The following is a 20,214-nucleotide window of genomic DNA, read 5'->3' as shown; positions in this document are numbered from 1 at the left end:
AGATCATCAATGCAAGGCAAATAAATCCTTTCATTGAAACAAAAAAATACTGTAGCAGCAGGTCTACCTTCAAGGAAACAGAAAAGTTTTTTTCTTAAATGTCATGTTAGCAATCATTACTTTCCTCACTTGAATGTATTTTGGTCCAATATTGTTGTATTTATTGAAAAATATCAAACTTTAAACAGATATAAATTTTTATATGAATGTAAATATTAGGGTTTAAACTCAGAGCTTCTCTCAATTGGCTTTTTTTCACTCGAAGCCGGCCCTCTACCACTTGATCCACACCTCTGCTTCTGGCTTTTTGCTGGTTAACTGGAGACAAGAGTCTCATGAACTTTCCTGCCCAGGCTAACTTTGAACCTTATTCTCAGCTTTCAGTTTCCTGAGTAACTCAGATTATAGGCATGAGCCATCAGTATATAAGTTTTAAAAGTCAATTTGTTACAGAAGTCCAAGCCTGCTGTTGACTCAGAAGTCTTGAGCCTATGACTATGTGTAAACACTTTATTTTATTTCTCTTTATAGCCATATATTGATTCTACAAAGGGGCTTCATTGTGATAATGAATGTATATCACGGACATGTATATCATGTACTTTGATCAAATGTATGCCCTGTATTATTACCCTTTCTTGTCTACATCCTACTCTTTACACAATTTTAGCCAGCTGCAATGTTATGACTAGTTAAATATAGTCTTGCTTGTCTTTTCTGGCCTATTTAAAAAAGAAAAGAAAGAAAAGGAAAAGATGGGATGAATACTTGTTGGTTGTGACTGCAATGGCTCATTATACTTGTCATAATCAGGAAGCCCTCATTAACTCCTAATTGGGCTAGGAGCTTAAATTAGAAATGGCACCCTGAAATTTCAAATTATAGGAAGCTTCTTGGACTCAGAATCGAAAAATACCTGTATCTCTGAAGGGCTTCACTTCACATATTTGAAAGTTACATGTGATCCCAAGGGATTTGTTCTATGCAAGTCTCTAGATAGTGAGATATAAGATGAGAGCAGAAGGAGGAGGCTGGTCTATGTGCTTGCTTGCAAACTGGCACTGGTGTCTCTGACTAAAATATAGCTGTGCACGTAACCCTATTCCCCTGAAATAAGTCCTATAATGAAGGCGTCTCTCCCCCCTCGAGAGTAACATATTTAATTAGGATAGATTTATGTACAGCTTGGCTCACCAAGATAGCCTCCAGAGATGAACATCTTGTTATGGGAAAACCCAAGAGGTGTAGCCGCCAATCTTCCTCCTGCACACTCGTTACAAAGAGAGCAGAAAAGCACGGTGAGTTCTTATATGATATAGACAGAAGCCAGAATCCCTGCTTTCTGTCCATCTTTCAAGAACCCAAGTGTCTTACCTTTTCTCCTATAATAAACTTGCTTCTGTGGTCAGAGTTGGAGCCCTGAGAATTGGCTCCTTGACCTCTGACCCAATTTATGAACCCATAATAGATTCCTAAATGCAAAGCACCCAAATGCTATAACTGCAAATGTCTCACTCATCCCTGTATAACCAAAAAGATATTCCTCATAATGCCTCAAGTATGTCCTTTTTTCCCAATTTTTCTACTAAAATATAATTTATTTCATTTTTTTATGCAGGTGCTAGGATTTGGACTCAAGGTCTGGGTCTAGTCCTTCAGCTTTTTTTTCTCAGGGTTGGCACGCTAGCAAGTGAGCTACAGCTCCACTTCTGGTTTGTTTTTGTGAGGTTTATTTTTTGGGGGGTGTTAATTGGAGATAAGAGTCTCATGGATTTTTCTGGCTTCAAACCATGCTCTTAAGATGTTAGCCCCTGAATAGCTAGAATTACAGACATGAGCCACTGGTACCTGGTAAAATAATTTTCTTCTTAACCCATAACAAGAACAATGGATTCTTTGAAAATGGTAATGTATGTTAAAGGCTTTTGTTTTAAAATCTAAACACAAACAATACCTATTAAAATATTATTAATAGTTTCACGGTTTCCGGTCTGACGTTGAGGTCTTTAATCCAATTTTGAGTTAATGCTTGTGCATGGCAAAAGCCTAGGGTCAATTTTTAGTTTTCTGCATGTGGCTGCCCAGTTTTGCCAGCACCAATAATTGAATAGACTGTGTTTGTTCCACTGTATATCTTTGGCTCCTTTGTCAAATACAAGTTGACTATAGGTATGTGGTTCTATTTCTGGGTCTTCTATTCTGTTCCACTGATCTTCTGGTCTGTTTTTGTGCCAGTACCATGCAGCTTTTGTTATTATGGCTCTAAGGCGCATGCTATCCTTAATATGTGGCTATTAGATCCAAACAGTACAAGAGCGAGGTCTCAACATTCGCATACCCAATGCTATGGACATGGGATTGGAAATATAAACACAACTACATAGACATAAAAACCTATGACTCTAATAGACATAATGTTTTATTTCATAAATTAATATGCATCCATGATATACAAACCCTTAGCCTAATTTTGATTATGTTCTAAAAACTAAGTGCCAGTGATTGTATATAGAGATTCCCTTCTTGAACACTTGTTTGTTAAACATGTCATTTGAAATATGATGTAAAAATCAATGTTAATAAATTCTTTAATAAAAAATATTAATAGTCAATAATGACTGACAAGTTATCTTATGTTTGTATAGCTCCTTTCAGTTGGTAAAATGTACCTCACTTTATTTTTTTAATAGTACTGGGGTTTTAAACTCAAAGCCTTGCACTTATTACACTGGGGCACTACCAGAGTCATATACCAGCAGGGCTTTTCATTGATTATCTTTAGGATAGGGTCCTGCCCTGGCATGAACTTAGATGGAGATCTACCTATGATCATTTCTCTTCCACAGAGAAAGCCTCTCATCCTCTTGTGTAAGGCTGGCCTGGTAAAAGGAGTCTCCCAACCTCAGCTTCCCAAAGTAGCTTGAGATGACAGATATGTGAGCTACTGTACCAAGCTATGGTTGAGAAAGGGTCTGATGAACTTTTCTGCCTGGGATGGCCTCAAACTGTGATATTCCTGTTCTCAGCCTCCCAAATATCTAGGATTAGAGCCTTGAGCCACTTTATGTTAGAATCTTAAATTTTTGGAGTGAGACAAAGAAGGTATTACTATCATTAACAAGTTTATTGCCCTCTGCTGAGCTCAAAAACTATGAAATAGAAGCTGTGAATCCAAATTGTATACAGATACATATGAGTATATGTGTAAATACCTATTTGGCAGTACTGAAGATTAAACTTAGGGCTTTACCCTTCTAGGCAAGTGGTAGGGTTACCACTTTATCTGTACTGTTATTCCCCAAATAATAGGAATATTATCCTGAACTGGAAATTCTATTCATCTAAAATGTGACCAGCAGTATCATATATACTTGTGCTCTGGTCATTTTTGTTGGCTGTCCACAAACTTCTAGTCCAAAGTTATCTAATATTTATTAGCATGCGGTAGTGTGAAGTCTTGCATCCCTCCTCTTGTTCGGCATGTGTTAGTCAGCTTTCTGTCACTGTGACAAAAATACATGGATAATCAATTAAAAATATTAAAAGGTGAATTTTGGTTCACATTTCAGAGGCTTTTGTCCATGGTTTTGTGCCTTCCTGTTTTAAGACTGTGACATTATATCATAACAGCAGTATGTGCCCTAGGTACCTTCTTTACACCATGGGTGTGGAGGAGGGAAACCAAGGGCTGAGGACTCAATATCCATTTCAAGACCACACCCAATGACCTCATCTCCTGTTAGGCCACACCTTTGGCTAGCAACCAAAACCTCCAACACATAGACCTTGAATGGGTATTTGAGACGCACACAGTAACAAACATCCCAGGATGTCTTACCACTTTTCTATCAAAAGAAACTTTATCTGAATGATGCCTATCTCATGTTGAACATATATACCAGGTTATGTGATGACTACTAACAATTTCAGTAAGGTTTTTCAAAAAATAAAAAGTGTTTTTATTTCATTAGGTTTAACAAGTAAATCACAGCTCATATAGCAAAACTGAATCAAAAGATTACAGAATTTACCAAAAGAACACCAGCTCAAATAATGACTAAGCGATTCAAGGAGATGAGGAAGGAAACAGTAGCAAAGGGAACTGGGTTCCTTGTGCTTCTTGAGCTGCTATAAGTAAAGTTAATTTTTAAATGCTTTGAGGTGATTAAGAAGCAGAGCTTCACTCTACATGTAAATAAGTCCCATTTCACTTCCTCAAAACTGGCTCTGATCCACAGCAGCTACTGAGCCTGCTGATAAATTTAAGATCTATAGTCTAGTTCATAATTAACCCCGTGTTAGAAAACCCAAGCCTACTTAGCAAATGCATTTGTAAATACACACTTGCCTAGGATCTTGTTCCCTGAAGTCACTGAGGGAAAGCTGGTTTGTCACCTAGGGCTATATTAAGACCTGAAAGCCTGGTTGTATTGATGATGTACTGCTGATCAAAAATTTGGCTGAAGGTGTAATCATTTCCTTCAACCAACAAATCTGAGAACTGACTTGAGAGAACATCTTAGCAACTGAGTTTCTGGTCCTTTTTCTGATAACAAAATTTCTGACCCAAGGTTCAGGGAAAAGCCTAATCAATTATTTCTCACTACCTCCTATCTGCCTCTCCTTTTCTCCCCATCACTCTTTCTTTTTCTTCTTCCTCTCTCTCTCCCCCTTTCTATTTCCTCCCTCTCTTCCCTTTCCTCTCCCTCTTCTTCCCTGTCTCCCCTCCTCTTTTTATCCATGCTCTCCCTCTCTACCTCTCTCCTCCCGACTACTCTCTCTGCCTCTTTCCTTCTTCCCTCTCTCACCATCCCTTTCTCTCCCTCCCTTTTTCTCTCCCTCTTTCTCCCTGCATAGGTTCTATTCATTTTTCTCTATCTTATCGTAATAAGGAAGGTCACCCCTGAACTGAACTTGAATCACGACTGCTTGGCATTACTTGTTTTATGGGTCTGGATGGCCTACTTTATATTGTTTGTACTTCACTGAAGTTGGTGTGCTGGTGTAAGATTGTGTAACTGCTTTACCCCAGGAACTCTCATAAAAATGAGAGGGTTGGCTCATAAAACTATCCTACTGTGCAATCCTGCAAATAGCTCCCTTAGAGGCAAGGCAAAGCCAAGCTACAGGGGTACCCAGAACAGGACTTTTGCAGTTTGAGTCTCCACTGCCTAGTGGAATCCTGCTTATCCTGAGAATCGTGATATCAATTGTTCTATCCATGTTTTGCAATGCAACAATATTTCCTCAGGCCTGTTTCCCTTCTGTTTCCGTTCTGCCACTGTGTGCAGACACAGGAAAAGGCCAGAGTGCGCAGCTGAGGACAAGACCCCTGTGGGAGAGTCCTATTAACAGGCCTGCAGATCATTCCTTATGTTTACATGAAGGCTTAAATAAATAAATAGGCAGGCTCTGTACTCTGTACGGATGCTGTTTTGCTATTTGTTTTCACAATTTAGGAAAGTGTTCTGGGATAATTAACTCTAATATATGGAGCAAAATAGAATTAGATTATTTATATGTCCATATTATTTAAAATACTTCCATTACCAGCACACTAGGCAACAATATTTACCTTCTTCCCTCCATTCAAAACAGGATTTCTCCCAGACTATTTTCTTGGGAAGCAGTGATGGGAGAGAAGAGCATAAGATGATGTCAGAGTGGTGGGTATTGTACAAGAGCAAGACGGCACTGGGAAGACCTGTCTGGGAAAGGAAAGGAGCTCCTTCCTCCATTCACAGCTGCAAATTTGGATTTGAGCTGCAAAATCATTTCAAGGTAAAAGTTCTCCTTTCCTAAAGCAAAAGGACCCTAGGGAAGCAGAGACAGACAGACAGGCAGACAGAGAGACAAACAGACAGACAGACAGACAGACAGAGACAAGACAGATGGACAGAGACAGAGATGGAAACAGAGAAATGGAGAGCGAGAGAGCAAGAGCGAGAGAGCGAGAGAGCGAGAGAGCGAGAGAGAGAGAGAGAGAATGATAGAGAATGGCCCAGAGCAGTGATTCTCAAAATGGGATTCCCATGAATATTATTATCTGGGAACTTATTAGAAATGCAAATTCCCAGACTTACAAATCAGAGACTTTAGGAGAAGAGTCTAGAAATGCATATTTTAAAATATGCTGCAGAAAAGTTTGATGAAATTTAAAAACTGGTCCTGGAAACAGTAAGCACAGAGCAAGACTGTAGTCTATTGTTGAACTGTTGTGTAAAGCCCCCTTGATGTGCTCATCTTGGGGATACCCAGACACACCACACACGCACACACACACACACACACGCACACACACACACACACACACACACACACACACACACACACACACACACACTGCAGTGCTGTAGATGGAACTGAGAGCTTTGTGTGTGTTAAGCAAGTGCTTTAGAAGTAGGCTAGTCTCCAACCATGGGGGATTTTTTGAGACATGGTCATGTTGACCTTGAACTAGCAATTGTCCTGGTGATTGGGAGTATAGGTATGTGCCATCATGCTTGACAAGTTACATTCTTTAAATGTCAATTTTTATCTGAGAACAGGTAGCAATAGTTAAGCTGTTGGGACCATTTAGTGAATGCATTTTGCATGTTAAGTATCTAATGAAGGGTTGATGAATAGAAAATTTTCAATAAACATTAGTTAGCATTGTTTTTGAAAGAATATGAAAGGATCTCTAGGATATAGAAACATAAGCCATATAATGAATGATTGTTGTTCTTAAGGTACTATGTTATCTCTCATCTCTTTTGCTGTCCCTTGATTATCTCATATGGTTACAATATCTCACTTTGTTACCTGATATATCGGATATATTTGTATTTGGTTATTTGAAATTGGATAGGGAACAGGGGAAAACAAGATGAGGGGTGGGGGTGGGGGGGAGGGAAATGGGGACCAAGACATGTGAAAGGGTATCAATGTATGGGAATTAATGCACCATCTATCTGGCAAATATCATGTAACCCTTCTATTAATTACAATAAAAATATATGAAAAAAAGAATATGCTCCTTTATCCATGGAAGATCCCTTCAAGTAGTGAATACCTGAAACCACAGACTGCACTAAATCTCATGAACCCTATTATTACCCCACCTTCCCATCTCTTCTCTGTCAATATTCTGATTTCAATTGCTTGCCAGGCAGGTCACTACAGGGTAAACACTTTCAGTAAATGAACAAGGGTCACAAACGAATGTCAGGATTCTAGGTAGATGGCTTGGGAAAGGCAGTGCTAGTGGAAAAATACTACTAGACCTCTGCTTTAGAAAAGAAAATGGGTGAAAAAAACACTCTCTTCTTTGGGATCTTGCAGATATGCTGAATACATGGAATAGATAGGGAGAGTGGAAGGGAAGAAAGAGGAAAAGGAAGGAGTGGAAAGAGAGAAAATTGACATAGCTGCTTTCTTCACTGAATTTAAATACAGGGATCTGGGCATTTATAACCAGAGCTGTGATATCTGTGAGGCCTTTAAGGGGCTGTATTCTTTTGTGTGGGGGGTGGGGGTCATGGGGTTTGAACTGCCCTGGGCACTGTCCCTGAGTTCTTCTGCTCAAGGCTATCACCCTACCCTTGAGCCAAGCCCCACTTCCTGTTTTCTAGAGGTTAATTGGAGATAAGAGTCTCAGGTTCTTTTGTGCCCAGACTGGATTTGAACCTTGATCCTCAGATATCGGCCTACTGAGTAGCTAGGATTACAGGCGTGAGCTACCGCGCCAGACTGTATCCTTTTTTAAGAAAATATTATTGAAGTGATGCACTTTCTATCTGGTGAATATAATGTAACCCTTCTATTAATTACAATAAAAAAATCTAAACAAAAAAGAAAATATTATTGTCAGGATGATGTACAGAGGGGTTGCAATTACATACATGAGGTAGTGAATACATTTCTTGTTGGACATTGTTACCCCCTCACATGCTTCATTCCCACTTTCCCTCCCCCCACATCCCCCAAGTTGTGGAGCTCATTTCCAGCATAGTGTCTTGTATATACCACTGTACATTGATTCACTCTTTATTCATTCCTTTGTTCACCCTTTATTGTCTAAACATTTTGTTGGTCACCTTCCCTAATTCAAATAGAAGTATATATAATATACCACATACCAAAATCAGAGACAGAGATAAGAGAGAATAAATCATAGGAGGGGGGGAAAAAGAAAGAATTTCACATAGTACATTAAAAATGGCTGTATTCTTTTTACTCCTACTTTTCTCCCTTCTATTTAAGGCATGTTTTTATTGCTCATGAGGCTTGAACTCAGAGCCTGGGCACTGTCCTCAAGGTTTGTGCTCAAGGCTAGTGCTCTGCCACTTTGAGCCACAGCTCCACTTCTGGCATTCTAGTGGTCAATTGGAGAGATGCCAGACCTAGAGAAGCATGGGTTGCATGGTAATAATTAGAATTTGCCTATAAATCCACACATAAACACAATGAATGATAAAAGATATTTAAAAATACAGTTGCACCCGATAAATTAAATAGGACTCCAAACATTCACACAATGAGACCAAGGGAGGATCTTCTTAAGAGGATCACAAAGGCTAAAAAGTTACATGCCTATGATCATATAAAATGATGTTTATCAACATGAACTCCAAGAAATAGAAACAAGAGGGGTTTTTTTGTTATTTTGGTTTTTTATGTGTGTTTAGATTTTTTTCTCCTTTGTTGATATTTTTGATTCCTGTACCTTTTATCTTGTATGTCATTGTATCTATTTTAGGGAGAATAAGGGAGAGCACAGAAATTGTGGGACAAAAGGCAAACAAATGCAGCAGTGATACTCACTAGACGTGATGTTGAAAGTGAATGTGTAACTTGTGGGGGAGATGGATCAAGATGGAAAATCTGGGGGGAAATTAGGGAAGAGGTAACATTGCTCAAAAAGAAATATACTCATTATGTGACATGTAAACTAACACTTCTCTGTATATCACCTTTACTAGATAGATAGATAGATAGATAGATAGATAGATAGATAGATAGATAGAGACAGAATCTCACAGCCTTTTCTCTCTGGACTGGCTTTGAACTATGATCCTCAGATCTCAACTTCCTGTGTAGTTAGAATTACATGCTTTAGACATCAGCATCTTATGGCGATATTTCCTTGATGAAAACCAAGCTTTAGTTTTCCCTTATGCTGATGCTTGCTGGGGAGACACACTTGAATGGGAATTTTGGAGGATTCTGAGACTGCCAGCTAATAAGGGTGAAATACACAGCTGTTGTTTGGGAATTCAGATGACATCGTATCCTGGGGCCATAGTGGAAATCCCATCAGAGGGACAAAATTCATATCCTTTATAAAGGAAGTGCATCCTAGCATGGGACCCACCATAAACAGTATCTAATCATGAGACCAAAGAAGGCATCCATCTTGAGAATATTCGAGACATCCTATCAGGGATATCTATCAAGGGACCTCAGGTGACTCTCATTGTGGGCCCATGGAGGAATGCCCCCTTGGGAACTTCAAGAACATTCCACCATGGGACCATACAGGCCATTCCCCCATAGGAACATAGCTCATGTCTGTTCATGGAAGTACAGGGGATCTTCACTTATACGTTCATACATTTCAATTATACACCAGCCCAAGGTTTAACGTGAGATCAAATCAGAAGAAAGGTAACTGGAAATCTCTGTGAAAAAAACAAATCAACTCAATTTGATAACTCTCCTTCCTTCCCTTTGCTCAGAAAAATCTGCAATGGCTTGATAAATTTAGAAAATATTTTTTTCCCTGACATAAAGCCATGAAGCAGCTATCATACCCACACCAAGACTTAGAGAGACTATCTAGATGACATGCAAGCCAATAGTGTTTCTCCAGTGCTGCCACGCTGTCCAAATCCTTGAGAATGCAAGAAAGCAAACAAGCCACTACCAAATGTTAACAGAGAGCCTCCTAAACAAGTATAGCTGGCACTGTACCATTTCCTCCTGAAATAAGACCTATCTAAGAGTTTCAAAAGGCAACAGGAGAAAAGAGCTTATATTTTGTGTACTTAGTATTAATTATGAGGTGAGAACACTTCTCAGAAGTCAGAAGCACAGCACACTAAAGGAAGATCAACTGGCTTAACCCATGACTGAAGGGTACAGAATTCCTTTCCTTCAATGTCCTAAGTATAAGTTAGGTAAGTTAAGGTCAACAGCTCACTGTGCAGTCAGCAACCCAAGATGGGTGCCACTTCCTTGAGGGGAGAGTCACTTCCCTTTCCAGCCAGGAAAGGAGCCTGGGCTTTATAAGAAACCCCAGTGTGGGTGTGGGAACCTGAGGCCCCAGCATCTGGGTGTCCTGATTTACTCTGGATTCACAGCACAGCTCTGCCATAACCATTATCACCATGCTCCCTCTTTAGCCGTGTCCTGAGCCGTTTCTCCACTCAAGCTCTACCAGAGCCAGGATCAACTCTCATCAGACTGCCTTCAGAAACTGTGTGACTGTGAGTCAGGATATAAACTTCCTTCAAGTCAAGTTTATAGTAAGCTCATCAACAGACATGGTGTTGATTTTAAACAGGAAGGGGTCTGACAGAGTTCCTGCCCTATAATCATGACCATGGTTTCCAGTGTCTGAAACCATTTGATTAACACCTCTTCTTGGTGCAAGAGATTTCTCTTTATCCCTAAATATCATATTTCCTTATCTGTCCCCAAGGAACAATTGAGATCCCCTTCAGCTTCCCCCTTCCAGCTCTCTAAAACTATTTTCTCCTGGAAAAGAAATTCTATCCAAGAGCTAGGTTAAGATGGCTGACGGTGTTCAGTAAAGGGCTGGCTGGTTGGTTGGTTGGTTGATTGGTCAGTTAACCTCTAGAGCATATATCATTTTTACTGTACAACAGCCTTTCTTTTTCCTTCCTCCTCCACTTCTCTTATTCCTGGTCTTTTTTTTTCCGGTTTTTTTTTCTGGTCTTTTCTCTACATAGATTTACCACATCTGTTTTACACAGAAAATCACTCTGTTCACTCAAAAGAATGATCAGACATATAGAAAGTATAATAGGACAAGCTAGCATCTAAAGGCAAAAAAACGTATGTGGTAAAGACAAAAACGAATAAAGAAATGAATGAATATCTAAGTAATAGCATGTAAGTTTGGATATCCAGCCAACAGGATAAAAAAATCTTTTTCCAGAGCTCCTCACCATTTATTTATTTCTCCTTGTTCTCCTCCTTCTTTTCACAAAGGAACAAGAGTGACTGCATGCAGGAATCACTTGCTGTCCTAATGGAGAAAACTAAGAAGTGATCATTTCCCAAGATCCTAGCTTATATTTGGGGTATATATGCAACTACATTGAAATATTTGGCAAGGTGCATCAGTAACTGTTACTTAAAGCAACAGGGTTAATTTCCAAGGAAGTGGGATGGTATAATTGAAATGAAATATTTCCAGTTCGATTATAAGATGATTAAAAAACACTTCTCAAAATGGCATTTTCTGAAGTCTTCATTGGCATTGGCATTTACTGAAACAAAAACAGCCAGGGAGTAGTCTGTGGTTATGGAGGCAGAGACCAAAATCAGAACTGGGAGTCAAAGACATATGTATTATTTGGATACTGTAGTTCCACAACACTCTTAGTTACCTAACTGGAATAACAACATTAGAGAACATATTATGAGAACCAGATGAAGTGGCTCATGCCTATAATGCCAACTACTTGGGAGGTGGAGATTGAGAGAATCACAGTGTGAGAACTGCCTGGGCAAAAGGGAAATAGGACCTCCATCTCAATAAAGAAGCCTGGCATAATTACACATGTGTGTAAGCCCAGCAATGAGAGGGGTATAGGGAAAATATACAAGACCTAATCTGAAAAATAACTGAAGCCCAAAAGAACTGAACTTGTGGCTCAAGCAGTAAAGCATTTTCCCAGCAAGTGCAAGGCATGAAGTTCAAATTCTAATACTTAATAAAACATTGGGTACTGGGGAGACTTCTTGCCACTGAGTATTTTATTTGTGACTTTTTCTCCCTCTTCATTTGTACACAAAAACTTGTGGGTCAGCATTTGATCTTGAGTGTATCCAAATAATGCAGTTAAGGCAAATATTACTGTCACCCTCATTCTACAAACTCAAATAGAAACTGGAAAGCCAGGTGTGGTGGCTCACACCTATAATCCTAGCTACTCAGGAGACTGAGAACTGAGGACCGTGGTTCAAAGCCAGCTTGGACACTAAAGAAAGTGAGATTCTTATCTCCAATGAATCACTAGAAAATGGGTATTAAGGCTGTGGCTCTAGGGTAGGGTGGTAGCCTTGAACTGAAGAGCTCAAGGACAGCGCCCAGGCCCAGAATTCAAGCCCCATGAATGACAAGAAAGGAAGAAAGAAAGAAAGAAAGAAAGAAAGAAAGAAAGAAAGAAAGAAAGAAAGAAAGAAAGAAAGAAAGAAAGAAAGAAAGAAAGAGAAAGAAAAGAAAGGAAGGAAGGAAGGAAAGGAAGGAAGGAAAGAAGGAAGGAAGGAAACTAGAGTACATTGACAAAAATGATCTGCATTTTGTAACTTAGCTGAGGGCACAGTTGGCAATTAAATCCAGGATTTGGGACTAAATATTTTCTCCTTTTACTATGCTACTTTCGACATTTGAATTAATACAAGCTTCTTTTAATAATTAACAAGAAGTTGTCTTAGTTGATCCTACAGCCAGCACCTGAACCATTAGAATAATAATGTCTGGGGGCAAAACATTATATTTTGACAATTGGTCAAATGGAAAAACAAGTTAAGCACAAAAGGCTTGCCAAGGGACAGTGCAAGGGATCAGAGGCCGAGCAGCAATTAAAACCAGGACTGCAGTCTCTTGATCTATTCGCTTCTTCACCAAGTCAGCCAACACTCCTGAAAGGAGAAACCAACTTCCTTAAACTAAACAGAATCAAATATTTCAATTAGTTACCATTACTGGAAAATAACTTGTAAAAATTAACTGATTTTAATCTGTAGAATCACTCATAGCCAAATCATTTCAAGAATTAACCTTTCAGAATGTTTAAAAGAACAATACTGATATCTACCCCTGCCAGCAAAATCCAGGGGGCCTTGTGTTTCCTACGGAAATGAAGGAAAGGAGAACTATTAGGTAGATGTAGAAAAAGACATAATATATGGTAGACAACATATGGTCTATCATAGCTCTTCTTGTTCCCATAGTGCCTTGGGCTCCTGCTCAAAAGGGAACTGCTTCCTGTAAGGCCTCAGATTCCTGCTGAAAATTCTGTCATCAATAGTTGGGTAATGCCTTGTATATGACTGAGCATGACACACCAGATTTACTTCCACATTCATGCCCTAACACAAGACCAATGAAAAAAGATCCAGGGAACCATGTGCACAAGCTACTGGCCAATCACTGCAAAGCCCTGGAATGGAAGGACATCCAAGAAAGGACATATAAGAGATGCCCGCATACTATAACAACTACCCTTAAAGAAGATGGCAACAGACTCCCAACTCTAGGGCCCCTCTCTAGGAAAAGTCTGTACTTAAACTTTCAATAAACAAGCTGCTTCATTTACTACTCCTCTGCCTCTGAATTTTTTACTTGATGGAGAAATGGATACATATCCATAGAAGGAATCAGAACATCCTCCAGTTCTGTGACCTCCTAAGAGTCACTGCTAAACTAAGCAAGACAGTATGTACTGGAAGGGCCCGGGGAGAGGAGAGGTTGTACTGTGAGAATGCTGAGAATTTGTATCCAGGAAATAAAGGGCAGAGAAAAATCACCAAGAAACCTTCCATTTTGAGGAATCTCTAATTTGTACAATTATGTAAATGCATTATGCTGCTTTTCTGATGCTCAGCACTGCAGTGGCACAACAGATACTAAAAGCACTTGACACGGCTTGCACAGGCTATGTGTGTTCAGTCAGGGAAAGGAGCAATATGGAAAGGCCTTTATTCTATTTAAATGTTTCGCAATTTGGAATCGTTTATTTTTTCGCTCTTTTCTGAATCACACTGAAATGGGATAGGACTTCAGTACTACTATCCAGTTTTATAATCTGTTTGAAATGGACTGGCCAAACTTAAAAGAATTATTTCTTTGCAAAGAGCCAGATCAAGGAGGTACTGTAGGAAAGTTGTGGGAGCAAAGTGCATGGCCAAGAGGTGATCACATCGATTCTTGCCCACTATGAAGGTCAGCACTGATTCATTATTATCTACTATGGTTTGGATAAATGATCTGGAAAGACCCGTATGTCAAAGATTTGGTGCTTGGCTTATGATGTTATTGCTGGAACATTTCGAGGTGGGGCCTAATAAGTTAGGTGGCTGTGGGTGTGCCCTTGTAGGAGATAATATTGGGATCTCAGCCTCTTTCTCTACATCTCATCTCACTCTTCTTCCTTCCTCTCCTCTTGTTTTCTCAGGGTTTTCATTATATTCCTACACCCCCTGACTGCTTAGGAATACTACCTGGTTTTGTCTACACCCCTGGAAACTGTATAAGTCATTTGATAGACACCAATGAATCTCCTTCTTAAACCAACTAGAAGGAATCCCTGACATGGAAGACTTAAAAAAGAAACAAACCGGTGGCATGGCTCGTGCTTGTCATCCTAGCTACTCAGGAGGCTGAGATGGGAGGATCACGGTCCAAAGCCAGTCCAGGCACTAAAATCCGGGAGACTGAAAGTGGGGCTGTGGATCTAAAGGTAGGGCAATAAACTTGAGCTGAAGAGATCAGGGACAGCCCCCAGGCCCAGAGTTCAAGCCTCACAACCAAAGGAGAAAAAAAAGAGAAATAATTTGAACTGAGCCTTTGAAAACTAAGTGGAATTTGAATAATTGAAAAGGAAAGGGGAAAGCCTAGGTAACAAGAAACAAAAATTAAACAGAGAAGGAAAAGATATGTCAAGTAGCAAGGCCAGTGAGCCTGGAGTGGAGGAGTTCATATTGAGGAATAGTGTTAAGATGTAAAAAGAAACCAGCTCAGACTGGAAAATGAATGTTTACAAGCAGAAATTAACATGGAGTTCTGGTTTTTAACATAAACCCATCTTAAAAACAGCAAAAGAAGAGGATGAGATGAGGTACACTCATCAAAGTAGAGTGCAAGTTGATACAAGACCAGAAATCATTGAAAGAGAAAAAAACAGATGGCAAGTAAAAAGTCATGAATTAGCTGAGCACAACGGCTCACTCCTGTAATGCTAGTAATCCTTGTTTTAGAAGACTGAGATAAGAAGGATCATGGTTCAAAGCTAGCCAGGTAAAGAAATTCCCAAGACTTCACCTCAACCAATAGAACGCTTGGTATAGATTCCCATGTTGTAACCCTTTTGAAATCTTAGCAGTTTAACAAAATAAATAAATGACACATTTTGTCTGAGAAAGTGGGGCACAAGTGAGGGAAGAGGAGTGGACAAATGAAAAGAGGATAGTGGGTAAACATAGTCATAAAATTCAATATACATATTTGAAAGGGGAATTAGGAAACTAGGGCATGGGTGGGGGTGGAGAGATGTGGGGGGTGGGAAGAATAACGGAAAGAATGACATTAATCAAGATGCATGATATATACAAATTCATATGTTGAAGTGAAACCCTTTTACACAAGTACTTACTGATAATTTAAAAACATTTAAGTGCTGGGTGTGGTAGCACATATCTGTCACCCCAGCTATGTGGGAGGTTTAACAATTATTCTATTCCAGACAAGCCCAGACTTAAACCTGAGATCCTAGCCAAAAAATACCTAAAAGGATGTGTTGTCTGCCACCTACCAGCACTCTGCCCTCCTGGACCCAGGTGATCAATCCCAGACTGGACAGGATTCACAGCTTCTGGACCACGTACTGGCAGCTGATTCCAGAGCATGTGATTTAAGTAAGAAATCAAGCCTGGCAGGAGACTCTCCAGCAAAGGCTGGTCAACTTCATTTCCATAACAGAAAGGAAATTCATGCATCAAAAGGTATCAAATAAACATGGAAAGAATATGGCTGCACAAATACCAGAACCTGATCAGACTCTTCTCTGGTCCTGAGACCCTACAATAAACTTACAGAAACCTGCTTTTTTTGGACTATGTTCAAGTCACAACAAGAGAAGTAAAACCTGGAGAGATTACCTGTTCAGAACATTGCTTACAGGAATGTTTTAAATGACACAAGCAATATCCGTGTAGTTCTGAGAATAGCACTTTCAGCAGAATGACGCCCTAGCAACCAAAGCAGGATTCCTGGGCCAGTGGTGATAGGAAGGTTCCAGCAGATGGACTTCCATGAAGCATGGCTGACAGGGGTGGCACTGGAAATGAAGATTTGTCTTGTAAAATCTCCTGAAAATAAGAAGCACCCTATGTGCTAAGCCATATGTCATGGCCACTTGGCAGATGGAATCCACTGGAGAAACGAAAATCACTTTTCTCTAAGGAATAGTCAAAATAGGTCAGCGAATGTAGAAAGATGCAACATTTATTGAGGCCTTAAGATTCATGGCTTGGTCACGTTGGGTAGAAAAATAAATCATTGTCTACTAACAATTTTAATATCACTGAGTAGTAAGCCAGACTCAAAGGAACATAGGCTCAATGGTTTCCCTCATTTGTAATAAATAGTACAAACCTTGGACTCTCCTAGCAGAGGTTTACAACAGGGCAAAACCTAGATCCATGAGGCCATATAGGATGAGGCTAAATGAAAGGACCTCCAGGACATGGAAACAAGAGCCATATAATGTATGATTGTTGTTCTTCATGTACTATGTTATTTCTCATCTCTTTTATTGTCCCTTGGTTATTCTCATATTATTACAGTATCTTACCTTGTTATCTGGTATATTGTACATACATTTATTTGTTTATTTTAAATAGGATAGGGAAGGGGGGAAAACAAGATGAGCGGAGGGGGTGGAAGAAGGAAATGGGGACAGAAACATGAGAAGGGGCATCAATGTTTGTGAAGTAATGCACCTTCTGGCTGGCAAATACAACTGTAACCCTTCTATTAATTACAATGAAAAAGAAAAAAGGAAAGAGGAATATAAAAAAGAAAGTATCACTAACAATTTGTTGTTTATACTGTACAGAGCACTGTATTCTGACTGGACTATGGATAACACTGAAATGTTTTCAATCACAATCATCCTCCAAGGATTCCTGTCCATTTATTTTCTCCTCAAATTACTGACAAATACATGAAACAGTTACTTGCTTACAAAAATAAAAAAATAAAATAAATTTTAAAAAACTAGGGGCCGGGAGTTTGGCCTAGTGGTAGAACGCTTGCCTAGCATGCACAAAGACCCAGGTTTGATTCCTCCAGTACCACATACATAAAAAAAGCTGGAAGTGGTGCTGTGGCTCAAGTGATAGAGTTCTAGCTTTGCAAAAAAAAAGTCCAAGGACAGTGCTCAGGCCCTGAGTTCAAGCCTCACGACTGACAAAAAAAATTAAATAAAGTAACTAAAGGAAAAAGGGCTTGGGTATGAGTTAAGAAACAGAGCATCTGTTTACTCAGTGAGAGGCCCTGAGTTCAAACCTCATCATTGTCCCAAAAAATACAGTCAAACTGAACTTTAAAAAAAAGCAAGTCATGTTCTTAACTTCAAATTTTCAAATAGGTTAAAACTGGAAAGACAAAAAAAGTCAAGTGGAACATAAAATTGTGGAACAAATCTTAATATTCAACAAAAAAGTCATGAAATGAAACCATATATATATGTATATATATATATATATATATATATATATAGAGAGAGAGAGAGAGAGAGAGAGAGAGAGAGAATGACACACTTTTAGGAGGAAAAACATATGTTAAAATTGGTTAAAGGTCATGGCCATAGATGCATCTGATTATATACTATATACACACATATATAAATATATTTGGAAATTTTACACATTCAGAAGGGAATATATGAAGTTTTCAAAAATCACACACAGAGAAGACCTAAATTAGATAACTAAAATGCCTGAAATAGTAAACAAATTTAAAATTTTTATCCAATAAACCAAAATACCTTTTTTCCAAGCACACATGTAGTTTTTATAAAAAATTGACTAAAGACCACATAATAACCCCCAGTAAATTATAAGGGGAAAGCATCATTTTATTGTCTCTCTTGATTTATCATAATAGAGCAGACACAGAAATTAGTAACAAAAACATTGACTAAGTCCATATATCTGTAAACAAAAATACACAGGGCTAAACTTGAAAAATTCTTCATTTTATTTGAAATGATTCTTTGTTTTACTTGAAAAAAAGTCAAGAAAATTGTATACACTTGTAAATTATATCAACATGAAATTTATAATTCTACATATAATTATTAAGAAAGAAGAGAAATCAAAACTTAATCACTCAAGTGTAACACTCTTTGGTACTGAAAAGTCTCTGTAGCTTTGAATCAGTACAGGAAGATGAATTCTCTTCATCAGACTCATTCCTCGTAGTGTTTACTTTCCATCCTTTCATCAAATCCCAATGATATGACTGATTTTGGCACCCCATTCTCATGCAGCCACATAACACTGGCTGCTAATTTCAGTTTCCCGCACTGCACTTTCTCCTATCCTCTTCCATGAGCTTCTCATGCCCAGTCAGCTGTACCAAAGCTTTGACAAACTCACCTGACTTGACTCCCTGCTCCCAGATAAGCAAGGTCTCCAAAGACCTGTCTCTTTTCATCCCTCTGTCCTAAGTCTTTATTTCCCCTCACTCACTCACTCTTGTCCCAGTATTGACATGGAATTATTTGTAATTAGTGAAATAAGATGTCTAGATACCACGTGTGTGAAGTTTTTTCCTTCATTTAAAAATTTAAAAGTATGTGAAATTTAAAAGAAATTAAAACAGGACTAAAGACTCTTTAGATAGATAGATAGATAGATAGATAGATAGATAGATAGATAGATAGATAGACAGACAGACAGATATGTAGAGATACTAGAGCATGAATGTTTGGCATGCAATATATTTTATATTTTTATATACATATATTATATAGAATACACATAGGGTCAAATGCTACATACATGTACATTGCAAGCATATGGGCATATGCCTATACATAAAACAAGGAGACAGACAGATATTTGCAAAATGACCAGTCTCCTTGCCCTGGGACTTTACAACCCAGTGAAGGAAAATAATAAAGCATATCATGTCTTATGATAATTCAAAGTGAGAGGGAGTGGAGGCCATCATTGGAGATTTAGATTTTGACTTTCTAAGGAATTACACTATTTTGAGAGCTCCTTTGACTCTGCCATTTTTCAGTTAATATATTTGTATATACATGCATGCCACCCAATGTACTTACTTATGAGTTTGTAAACTTAATAGAGCTTCTGCATATAATGGAAAACATCGATTCTTTGTCTCTCTAGGCCTGATTTACTTCACTTAATGGACTTTTCTCCGAGTCTTTCTATTTCTTGGCACATGCTACAATATCATTCTTTCTAATGGAAGACAAGAAGGGAAATGCAGAAAAGAATCCAATGTAAATCCTACAAAGTTAAGAAGAGTGAGGAAAGAGGTGGGAAGGGAAAAAGGATAGGTAAGAATGTTAAAACAAGTGACATCAAGATATATTGTATCCATAAACAGCTTTGTTAACTAGCAGCCCCTTTACATAACATAAAGATAATTATAAAAGTTTGCAAAATAACATAGAGTTTAAATCTGACTTCCGTCAAGAACATGGAGACAATGTCATCATTCTTTCTCATTTAGAGACTATGTTGTCAGGCCTTGCACTGAAATCCTCCTGTCCCAGCCAGTGCTAGAGGTAAGAGGCACATCGGCCTACCTACCATTATTCCTCAGCCAACCAATACTAGAATTCACTTTCTCTTCGCCTCCAGCCTCAACAGAGTAGCTGCTAATTTGTTTAACTTAGTAACTTCTCATGTCCATGTAATCTGCTTCCCTCCTTACCTCCTCCCTCAGATCCCACTCATAACTGTCCCCTTGCAAGAGTCCCCCGAGCCCAATGACCAGAGCTGACTTCTGTCACCTGTATCTCGTTATGTATTGTCATCACCTTTCCTGAGCACTTTGAACACTGCCAGGTACTCTTTATGCTAGAATAGGAAAGGACAATCTCCCATTACTTGTGTTTGGGGACTAAGAAGTTTATGAATGATAAGATAAAGTATAAATTGTCAAGGCTACTCTATAAAATCCCACATCTGGTATGACAAAATGCTGCATGAAACCTC

General features: G+C 38.8%; 1 pseudogene; it reads left to right on the top strand.

The window, feature by feature from the left end:
- The first annotated feature begins 15,981 nt into the window (after positions 1 to 15,981).
- On the top strand, positions 15,982 to 16,239 carry LOC150046079 (mitochondrial import inner membrane translocase subunit Tim9 pseudogene; annotated as a pseudogene).
- Positions 16,240 to 20,214: the final 3,975 nt, after the last annotated feature.

Source organism: Megascapheus bottae, chromosome 26 (assembly GCF_031878675.1).
Source record: "Megascapheus bottae isolate mThoBot1 chromosome 26, mThoBot2.hap1, whole genome shotgun sequence".
Classification (NCBI taxonomy): Eukaryota; Metazoa; Chordata; class Mammalia; order Rodentia; family Geomyidae; genus Megascapheus; species Megascapheus bottae.
Note: the sequence above shows the minus strand (reverse complement) of the source record. Positions and strands in the feature narration are given on the sequence as shown.